The sequence below is a fragment of the Canis lupus genome, chromosome 9 (genome assembly GCF_011100685.1).
Source record: "Canis lupus familiaris isolate Mischka breed German Shepherd chromosome 9, alternate assembly UU_Cfam_GSD_1.0, whole genome shotgun sequence".
Lineage (NCBI taxonomy): Eukaryota > Metazoa > Chordata > Mammalia > Carnivora > Canidae > Canis > Canis lupus.
Genome location: NC_049230.1, coordinates 4,661,477 through 4,668,552, shown reverse-complemented (window position 1 = coordinate 4,668,552; position 7,076 = coordinate 4,661,477).

Sequence of the window (7,076 nt, the reverse complement as noted above, 5' to 3'; positions counted from 1 at the left end):
TGCAGTTTCTTAAAAATAACCTGTTTAAAATAATATGCCACAGAAGCATATCTGGAGGTCCATTTCGCTCCCCTTCATAGCTGTTTGACTCGTGTCAATACATCCTCTGAGCAGAGGCTGGACCCACAGGACACAGAAAGCAGACAGAGGCCTGTGGGTTGGCGTTTCCTCCCAGTGGAAGCGCTTCAAGTTGCCGCTCAGGGAGTGAACACAGCCAAATGCTTTCACGAGCACCCCACGCCTTTTGGTGGGCATCACTTAGCTTTTGGTATCGGCAGGAGGTAGATGCAAAGGCCCTCGGATGCTCAGCTTCAGCCACTTGTTCAAGGTCTTCCACCTGGTTCTGAAGCAAAAACCAAGATTTGACCTTTGTAAGTTTGCAGAGTTTGAGCACCTGGGTGGCTCAGTCGGTTAAGCGTTTGCCTTTGGCTCAGGTCATGATCTCAGGGCCCTGGGATCGAGCCCTCATGTCGATCTCTCTGCTCAGTGGGGAGTCTGCTTATCCTCTGCCCCTCACCCTGCACATGTGTGTGCGTGCTCTCTCGCTCTCTCTCTGAAATAAATATTTTTTTTTAATTTTTTTTTTTTTATTTATTTATGATAGAGAGAGAGAGAGAGAGAGAGAGGCAGAGACACAGAGGGAGAAGCAGGCTCCATGCACCGGGAGCCTGATGTGGGATTCGATCCCGGGTCTCCAGGATCGCGCCCTGGGCCAAAGGCAGGCGCCAAACCGCTGCGCCACCCAGGGATCCCTGAAATAAATATTAAAATCTTAAAAAAAAAAAAAAAAAAAAAGCTGGCAAAGCCTATCACAATTTGCAAAAAATTTGACATATGTAGATGGGCCTTGTCCACAACCTCCCCCTGGCGGTGATCAAACGGGCCGTGATGCCTCAAAGGCCCCCCGCTCTTCCAGGCTAAGGAACTAGGTGCATAGTCAGTGAGTCATCCTCCTTCCTGCCAGCATATGATTAGATATGTCTAATCCAGAGCCGACGCCAGAAGTGTCCCATTTGGGAACTCTCCTTTCCACAGGAGGTAGAAAGACTCTCCTTCCCGGGTCACTCTGTCACCTCCAGCAGGCCGGGCACACCAGCGAGGTCTGGGAATCTCAGGCCAACAGCGGCGGCCGCACACCCAGTGCGTGTCGGTGGTCCTTGTTCCCTGGTCTCAGAGAACACGGGTGATTAAAAGCAGCTGGAAAAAAAGAATTCCAGGACATTCCTGGTGTTCCGGAGTCCAGCTTCAGGAATCCTGTACTGCGTGAAAGGGCAAAACACAAATGAAAAGTTGGAGGTTTTTTCCTCCCTGTTGAAAACCAGGGAGGAGTGACGGGTGTGGTGATCATTTTGTAATATATGCAAATACTGAATCATGGACACCTGACATTCATATAATATTATATGCCAATGATATCTCAATGGGAAAAAAAAGGATCTGAAACCTTGTGAAAATAAGCCATTGTTTATTTTATTTTTTTTTAAGATTTTATTTATTTATTCATGAGAGACACAGAGAGAGAGGCAGAGACATATGTGGAGGGAGAAGCAGCTCCATGCAGGGAGCCCGATACGGGACTCGATCCCAGGACCCCAGGAACATGCCCTGAGCCGAAGGCAGACGCTTAACCGCTGAGCCACTGGGTGCCCGAAGCCATTGTTTAAAAGTACAGAAACAAGGGAAGAGCCTCCCCGCCCTCTCTCCCTTTGCTCTCAGCCTTTCTAGACCCTTCTCTGCTTCGAGGCTAAATTAGGCTCTGGCGCATCTCAAAACTCCGGGAATGTCTTCCCTAGGACCAGAGAGCCTCCTCTTTGAAATATGAGGAGGACGGTGTTCTCGGTGCCCTGGGAGGGGAGAGCCCGGCTCCTCCGCTGTCACCTGACCAGTTGCAAACCTCCCTGAGGACCCATTGCCTTGCTGCGGCCGCCTGGCGCTGTCACAGATCGCGGTTTTCTAGTGGGTTGCCTGGGGTGCTCCTCACCTTGTGGTTGAATGCTTATTCAATAACACTGTGTCCTCCCTTCGTGGAGAGCTTTGTTGTCCAGGACGGTTGAGCAAACGTCAGGCTCCTGGACCGTCTCCTAGGCCCATCTGTGCACTTCCTTGTAAAATCCAGTTTTAACAAGAACCCTGCTAAGTCAGCTTCATCAGAACACACCCTCCCCGCTTCTCTGATATCTGATCAAGTTCCTCATCCTCCCCCTGCCCCAGGGTGATGACTGACACCCTGGCCTGCCTTCAGCCAGGGTCCTGCTCTTTCAATTTAGCCAGAAGCCCCCCTACCCCTGACATTTCCTCTTAGTGATTTTCCATCTCCTCCCCCCCCCCTCCCCGTGGCTACAAATCCCCACCTGTCCCCGCTGCCCTCAGAGTCCAGCTCAGTCTCTCTGCTCGGCCCTGTAAATGGTCCCTACGCCTCTCAGCCCATCGTGACGGTCCTGGATGGAGCCTGCCTTGCCATCCTTAATCAGTGTCCCTGCAAGCTTTTTCTTTTCTTTTTTTTAAAAAAGATTTTATTCATGAGAGACAGAGAGAGGTGGAGACACAGGCAGAGGGAGAAGCAGGCTCCATGTGGGGAGCTGGACGTGGGACCCCATCCCAGGACCCCGGGATCATGGCCCAAGCCAAAGGCAGATGCTCAACCACTGAGCCACCCAGGCGTCCCACGTGTTTTTCTTTACCAGTAGAAAGAGATGTGAACTCCTCTACCCTCTTAGGTGCTTTCCGGGAGGCCTGCAAATTAAACCGACAAACTAGTACGAGAAAGGCAGATGTGTATTCCTGCGGTGGTGCGTAGTTCACAGAAACCGGTGCCTCGAGGAAGCTTACAATTGAGGGCTCATCTACTATGTCAAGGAGAGGAGGGGAGGGGCGGGGAGGACACTTGCAGGAAGGCAAGACTTAGAAAAGGTGAGTGACCCTTTAGAATAGGTGGCAGGTGTGATAGTTCTGTGACAAGGCTGACTTCTCGCCTGGGTCTGGACTGTTCTCTGCGGGCAGGAGTCGGGCTTCTCAGGCATTTATGACACTTGAATTCTTTGGGGAGGCTCTGCGTTTAGGCAGATAAAGGAAGTTCAGACAAACACCCCCCCCCCCTTCTTATTCTGGACCCAGTCCCTGGCTTTCTTCTTATCTAAGTTTGCGAGGAGTCAAGGATATCCTCCACTTCCTCCTCCCAAGTCAGGGGAAGTTGAAATTAGTCCTGTCCGCTCCAGAGTCAGGCAAGAAGCCGCCCGGCCCCCAGTCGCCAGCTTCCCCCTGTCGTGCCCTCGCCTCACCCCGCAGCTAGCTTCCTGTAAGTGCCGGCTCGCGTCTACACGGCCCACGGCCCTGCAGGAGCTGGGGCGTCACCCACAAGCGCTCACCTATGCCCCGTGGGCTATGATTTCCCAGGAGTCCCTGCTATATAGGGGAAAACCAGCGCTCCCGGTGGGGCTCTTGCACCTTCAGGTTCTGGGGCGGTGAGGACGAGTCGTATTCACACAGCCAACCCCGCCGTAGACTCCGGGGGACAGGTCGGGCCCAAAGTAGCCTCCACCCCAGGATCACTTACCACCCGGGTCCCGGGCCTGGTGCTTCACCTTCATCTCATTCACTACACCTCCCAACAGGTTCCTGAGGCCGAGTGGTTCTTGTTTCCACCTTAGAGATGGGGCGACGGGGGCAGAGGGGCCGTCCCTGCCGGAGCCCCGCAGCTGGCGTGAGCAGGGGTGTGGACGCGGCCCGGCCTGGCCCCCACGGTGACGTGCGGTCATGAGGCTCATTCATCCGCTCCTACACTAACAAGATAGAAGTCATTACGAGTATTATAAATACAACATACCTGTTATGTGTCCCGTTCTCTGTTAACGAAGACGTGGGAGGAGAGAGAGGGTGACACCGGCAGTCAGAGCACACAAACGGGGTGAGAACCTGGGGACCCTGTGGAGCAGACCAGGAGCTCTCCTGTGACACACACAGTGGGCTCCGCGGCTTGGGGGCCCCGCAACACCGAGGGCCCTGAGAGGGGCTCTTTTTCACCTTCTGGCAACACCACCACACGGACTTATTTTACTGAGGTTCTAGAAGTTTTTTTTTTTCTTTTTTTTTTTTAAGATTCGTTTATTTCAGAGAGAGTGAGAAAGTGGGGAGGGGCAGAGGGAGAGAGAGAGAATCCCAAGCAGGCTCTCCACTGAGTGCAGAGCCCAACACAGGGCTCTGGCCTGTGACCCTGAGATCATGACCTGAGGGACAGCCAAGTGTCAGACGCTGAACCAAGTGAGCCCTCCAGGTGCCCCGAGGTTCTAGAAGTTTAAGGGTTCTACAGGAGCGAATGGTCCGGTGGTTTTGGAGCTTTGCCCTATCGGAGTGCGGGAGCTCTGCCAGCAACCCGGATCACCCTGTGGCAGAGGGCCTGTGCTGATGGCTTCCATCCCGCAGCTTCTGACGGAGGCAATTTGGGGTTGGGACTTATGTCATTGTTTTCAGCCCCCCCTCCCCACGCCCTTCCATACGTGCTCCCACTTCTGCAGCCCTCCAGGCCAGCGGGGAAGCGGGTGGAGGGACCTGGTGGTGATGCAGCCCGCCACGGCCCAGCCACTCGGCACCCTCGGCCTGAGTCCCCAGCTGCCCAGCTGAGGTGTCAGCACGACCCTGAGGCCCGCAGCTGGGTCCCCTGTGTGTCTCAGGGACAGATGGGGAGGGTGGCCCGGTAGCCAGGTGGCCCTTGCTCTTCCCCTCGGGACATGAAGCGGGGCCCCCAGTGTTGGAGATTTTCGTGTGCGTGCGTGGCATCTCCTATCCCAAATGAATTTTCATCTCAGTTCCGTTAGAATTGCGGTCATCCCAAGAAAAAAATTGTGTGACACGATAGCAAAGGGTGTTTGACCAATTTTTTTTTTAATTTTCTTTTTTTTTTTTTAATTTTTTATGATAGGCACACAGTGAGAGAGAGAGGCAGAGACACAGGCAGAGGGAGAAGCAGGCTCCATGCACCGGGAGCCCGACGTGGGATTGGATCCCGGGTCTCCAGGATCGCGCCCTGGGCCAAAGGCAGGCGCTAAACCGCTGCGCCACCCAGGGATCCCTGTTTGACCAAGTTTTGATGGTTTCCTCAAAAGTGAGGACAGTGAGCTGAGACTGGTTGTTCTGTACTTTCTCTCCATTTCCTCTCTGCGGCGTTCGGAGTCTGGTGCTGGAAGCGTCTACTGCTGCACCTGTACTACGGGGAATAAAACCAGCACATGCTCAGCATCTACTCACTTCCAGCCCTCGGTTTCACTAAGGTGTCGCGGACGATCGTCTGCTACAGTCACCGAAGGCATAACATGCTCATCTCCTAAGAGGCACATTTGTTGAAAGTGGCGTCATACTTCAGCACGATGTGCCAGCGTGCAAACATTTTCCTTGGACGCCGCCGGGCTCCCCTGCGCTTCCCAATTCCGTACTTTCCGTGCAAACACAATAGTTGGGACCCACCGCAGGCGAACTGCTTAGGTTCTCACTGTCGTCCCAGGGCCCAGAATAGAGGTGCGGTCTTGTTTACTTGGTTTGCATTCAGGAACAGTCTTTGTCTTCCAAGGGACACATGAGAAAAGTTCCTGTCTTAGAACACGAAGCCCTGGACGGTGACTTCCCCCTCGAGTCATGGGACTGGCTGCCTGAGCTCGGAGGGGAAATGCCTCCTCGGTTGCCGGGCTGCAGGGAGAGGCAGTGGCCTGTGTTGTGGGACTAAGAAAACAATTGCTTCAGCTGAGGGGACAGTCTCCTTTCCAACAGTTCTGGAAGTGGCTGCAACAGCGACTTGCCTGGGCGGGGGGTGGGTGGGTGTTGGTGTGTGTGATAACCAAGTGTGAGGACCTGGCCTTGTGCATGGCTAGATTTTGACCCCTGGGAGGCCGAGTCACAGAAGCCTGATGCGTCGCAGATACTTCATTCTTCAAATTAACCAGAAATTGGAAGCAACCAGAGACAGAAAGGGGCAGTCGAGTACACCAATTGTGGCAGGGCTGTACAGTGGAAAGGGGCTCCTGGTATTTTTTTAAAAGGTTTTTAAATTTTTTAAAGATTTTATTTATTTATTCATGAGAGATACAGAGAGAGAGACAGAGACAGAGAGAGGCAGACACAGGCAGAGGGAGAGGCAGGCTCCATGCAGGGAGCTCGACGCAGGACTTGATCCCAGGACTCCAGGATCATGCCCTGGGCTGAAGGCGGCGCTAAACTGCTGGGCCACCCGGGCTGCCCGGGCTCCTGGTGTTTTGATGAGTGAGGAAAAAGGTTTCAGTGTACTGTGTGATTCCGCCTACAAAGAGTCCCAAATCCAGCAAAAGTCATTCTGCGCTGCCGGAGGTCAGAAAACCGGTTATTCTGGGGAGGGAGGGAGCTTGGGGGACCTGGTCCTTATCCTTCCCTTCTCAGGGCAGTTAATCAGTGTGTGCAAATGTGAAAACACGCCTAGAATTTGTGTTCTTTGCTAGGTGTGAATTATAGCTCCATAAAAGAAGAAAGCATACTGTGTACCGGTGGTGTGATTTCATCTGTGAAGGTCACAGACAGGAACACGAGGCGGTGGTGTAGAAGAGGTTCCCACGGGGACACGTGTGACCGGGAAGAGGGTGAGGGGCTTCCAGGTCATGGTCATGGAGGAGCTTTCCACTGGGGCTGTGGCCACGTGGGTGCATCTCTTCGTGATACGCACCTGTTGGCTGAGGATCTGTGACTTTGTTTGAACGGTATGCTTCAATAAAAGATTATGTAAAAATATTATGTACAGGACGCCTGGGTGGCTCAGTGGTTGAGCGTCTGCCTTTGGCACAAGGCATGTTCCTGGGGGTCCTGGGATCGAGTCCCACGTCGGGCTCCCTGCATGGAGCCTGCTTCTCCCTCTGCCCGTGTCTCTGCCTTTCTCTCTGTGTGTCTCGTGAATAAATAAATAAAATCTTTTAAAAAAAAGTATGTGCAAAGAAGACCTAGAAGGGCCTTGTATTCATTTCCTGTGGCTGCTGTAACAACTTATCATAAGCTCCGTGGCCTGAAACAACACAAATGTATTTTCTCACAGTTCCTAAAGTCAGAAGTGTGACTCGGGTCTCACT